The 4,039-nt window shown below is 50.8% G+C and overlaps 1 long non-coding RNA gene across 2 annotated transcripts; it reads left to right on the top strand.

Moving 5' to 3' along the window:
* The first annotated feature begins 362 nt into the window (after positions 1-362).
* LOC141041736 (uncharacterized) lies at positions 363-3,731 on the top strand. 2 transcript variants are annotated; one of them, XR_012203125.1, is made up of 4 exons: positions 363-813; positions 908-1,351; positions 2,141-2,230; positions 3,469-3,731. It is a non-coding gene; the product is annotated as an uncharacterized lncRNA (long non-coding RNA). The 2 variants fall into 2 exon arrangements; XR_012203124.1 differs by having other exon boundaries at positions 363-1,351.
* The last annotated feature ends 308 nt before the right edge of the window (positions 3,732-4,039 follow it).

The following is a 4,039-nucleotide window of genomic DNA, read 5'->3' as shown; positions in this document are numbered from 1 at the left end:
AACTTGCATCCGCTCGTAGTTGCCGCGTCCCCCTTGCTTCCGTTGACCCTTCCGAGACCAACCTCGCTCTTCGTTTTCCCTCTTGCTTAAACCAGAGTCCTTCTTTGCACAGTGCTTCGCCCCCTCGCGCGTGTCCGATATTTGTTCCGAACCCGAACCGGACTTTCGTTACCGTTGGGTCCGGATCATCCCAAACATCTACAAAACATCACCGTTTCTTATATAGACTCTCCCTACCTATTTATTCTCGATCGTCCGTTTGTGATCGGACGGACTGAGTTAATCCCTACCCTAATCCCCTACCTATTTAAATAGACCAATCCTAAATTCTAGGGGATTTGTCCCTGCCGCCGCCGCCGCACTCATCTCCTACCTCGGGATCCCCTCGCCCAATCTCTTTGGATCCCCCTTGCCCAGCCAACCACCGAGCGCCAGCCTCCTCGGATCCGAGGCCTCCCCAAGCCGCTGCCTTGCCTCCACTCTGTCAGCACGCGCCACCGGAGCCCCGAGCTGCTGCAGCTCCAAGCGCCTCGCCTCTGCACCCGCCCCGATGGCCTCCTCTACCCCGGTCTCTTCTCCCATGGATCCCTCCTTCTCCTCGCGTCGAGCACTAGCGCTCCAGGGCCGGCCTTCTGCTGTTTGACCTCGTCAGTCAAGTCGCCGCCGGCGACCTCCTCCACCAGGGTGCCGCCCTCATCCACCAGGAGCTCCCCGCCGCCGGATCGGGTCGCCTCCGCCCGGGTTCCTCTCGCGCCATCGCCCCGCGTGCTCTGCCCGTCGCCATGAACGCCGGCAAGCAGCAACAGCACCCAGGTCGCCGTGCCTCCTCCTCCCGTCCTTCTCCTGCTCGCCTTCTCTCTGCTTCCCTTCTTCTGCTTCCCCTCTCTCTAATCCCTCTCTCTCCCAGATACTCCGTCGCCATGGATGCCAGCCGCTGCTTCGTCTCTGCATCGAGCACCGCTCGTCCTGGTTCGTTGACCGCGCCCCGCCGGACCTCCTTCCTCCGCATCCGGCCACGCCGGCGGCAAGCCCTGCCGCCGCGTCCAAGCTCCTCCGTCCGTGCTGCCGTTCGCTCCAGATCCGGCCCTCCGTCGGATTCCGTCGCCCCAGTCCCGTTCCGGCCGGTCCCCGCCGAGGCCGCCTCGCCGGAGCCCCTGCATCGCGCTGCCGCTCCCCTGCTTTACCTGCTGCTGCTGCCTCTATTCTTCAGTAACGAGCAGCAGCTCGCTCGCCTCGTCTCGCCTTTGACCACGCCTGGGCAGCGCGCCTGCAGATCAGGCCCAGGTCCAGCTCCAGCGCCAAGGTCCAACGCCCTCTTGGGCCTCCTCCATCGACCGGGCCTCAGCCCATGGTGAGCAGCGTCCAGCGCTGCTCCTGTGCACCAGTGGGCCAGCCAAATTAGGCCCGCAGTGTTTTTTTCCGCTGATGCAAATTTGTCTAATTTTCCAGAAACTGCATATTTACAGTTTGACCCTCCATGTTCATGCATTTAATATCTCACAAACCATGCATCGGATTAAAATAATTTATATATGAAAAATACTTAGAATTTTGTGTAGATTAATAATATGCCAGTTTCATCCCATGATAAAATGTTTAACATGCTGTTTGTGTTTATTTGCTTAAATGCCATGTTAAAATGATTTAATTCATAACTAATTAACCGTAACTCGGATTTAATTAAACTATATATGTAACTTGCTTGGAAAAATGCCTAGTTTAACATGGTCCACTCTATTTTTCTGTTTAACAACATTAAAATTGCGTTTATGGCAGAACAGTACCAAATCTAAAATATGGAAATGAGGATTTTCCGGAATTATTGTTTGTTGTTCCGGCCTCATTTAAATTGCCTAAAATAGGTAGTTTCCTTATGCTCCACCTCTTGCCATGGTTAACAACATTTAACATTGTTGGGTCCATAAACGAGAGAGAACTAAATAATTGATGTGGTGTTTCGTCGATATGCAACTCGTTGCATATTGAGCTCCACTTAATTTGTAGTGTTGTTTGTTGCACTTTGCCATGCCATGCATATTTAAACCGGACATGCATCATAGTTTTTTTTGCATCATGCCATGTGTATGTGGTGGTTGTTTACTATGTTGTCTGTTTCTTTCCGGGTTGCTTCTCTCGATAGCTTCGGTTTCGTTCGGAGTTGTGAGGATTCGTTCGACTACATCCGTTTGTCTTCTTCATGGACTCGTTCTTCTTCCTTGCGGGATCTCAGGCAAGATGACCGTACCCTCGAAATCACTTCTATCTTTGCTTGCTAGCTGTTCGCTCTATTGCTATGCAGCGCTACCTACCACTTGCTATTTCATGCCTCCCATATTGCCATGAACCTCTAACCTTTGTCACCCTTCCTAGCAAACCGTTGTTTGGCGATGTTACCGCTTTTGCTCAGCCCCTCTTATAGCGTTGCTAGATGCAGGTGAAGTTGAAGATTGCTCCATGTTGGATTATGTTTATGTTGGGATATCACAATATCTCTTATATTATTAATGCATCTATATATTTGGTAACGGGTGGAAGGCTCGGCCTTATGCCTGGTGTTTTGTTCCACTCTTGCCGCCCTAGTTTCCGTCATACCGGTGTTATGTTCCTTGATTTTTGCGTTCCTTACGCGGTTGGGTGATTTATGGGACCCCCTTGACAGTTCGCTTTGAATAAAACTCCTCCAGCAAGGCCCAACCTTGGTTTTACCATTTGCCTATCTAAGCCTTTTTCCCTTGGGTTCTGCAGACTCAAGGGTCATCTTTATTTTAAACCCCCGGGCCAGTGCTCCTCTGAGTGTTGGTCCAACCCGTCAGTCGCCGGTGGCCACCAGGGGCAACTCTGGGCTGGCCTACCGGAAGCTTGGACAATCCGGTGTGCCCTGAGAACGAGATATGTGCAGCTCCTATCGGGATTTGTCGGCACATTCGGGCGGCCTTGCTGGTCTTGTTTTACCATTGTCGAAATGTCTTGTAAACCGGGATTCCGAGACTGATCGGGTCTTCCTGGGAGAAGGTTTATCCTTCGTTGACCGTGAGAGCTTATGATGGGCTAAGTTGGGACAACCCTGCAGGGTATTATCTTTCGAAAGCCGTGCCCGCGGTTATGTGGCAGATGGGAATTTGTTAATATCCGGTTGTAGAGAACTTGACACTTGACCTTAATTAAAACGCATCAACCGCGTGTGTAGCCGTGATGGTCTCTTCTCGGCGGAGTCCGGGAAGTGAACACGGTTTCTGGGTTATGTTTGACGTAAGTAGGAGTTCAGGATCACTTCTTGATCATTGCTAGTTCACGACCGTTCCGTTGCTTCTCTTCTCGCTCTCATTTGCGTATGTTAGCCACCATATATGCTTAGTGCTTGCTGCAGCTTCACCTCATTACCCCATCCTTTCCTTCAAGCTTAAATAGTCTTGATCTCGCGGGTGTGAGATTGCTGAGTCCTCGTGACTCACAGATACTTCCAAACAGTTGCAGGTGCCGATGAGACCAGTGCAGATGACGCTACCGAGCTCAAGTGGGAGCTCGATGAAGATCTTGTCCATTGTGTTGTTTCTTTTCTTGTTGATCAGTAGTGGAGCCCAGTTGGGACGATCAGGGATCTAGCAGTTGGGTTGTCTTCTTCTCTTTTGGTTCCGTAGTCGGACCTATGTGTGTATCTTGAATGATGTATGATTTATTTATGTATTGTGTGAAGTGGCGATTGTAAGCCAACTCTTTATCCCATTCTTGTTCATTACATGGGATTGTGTGAAGATGACCCTTCTTGCGACAAAACCACAATGCGGTTATGCCTCTAAGTCGTGCCTCGACACGTGGGAGATATAGCCGCATCGTGGGCGTTACAAGATGGTAATCAGAGCCATCCCCGACTTAGGAGCCCCCTGCTTGATTGAATCGCTGGCGTTGTTGAGTCTAGAACAAAAATGTTTTGAGTCTTAGGATTATATATATCGGAGAGTAGGATTCTTTTTACTCCTCAGTCCCTTCGTCGCTCTGGTGAGGTCTCCCGACGTAGAAGTTTTGACTTTTCTCTCCTCAA

The sequence above is a fragment of the Aegilops tauschii genome, chromosome 2 (genome assembly GCF_002575655.3).
Source record: "Aegilops tauschii subsp. strangulata cultivar AL8/78 chromosome 2, Aet v6.0, whole genome shotgun sequence".
NCBI lineage: Eukaryota > Viridiplantae > Streptophyta > Magnoliopsida > Poales > Poaceae > Aegilops > Aegilops tauschii.
This window is presented reverse-complemented; position numbering and strand designations above follow the sequence as displayed.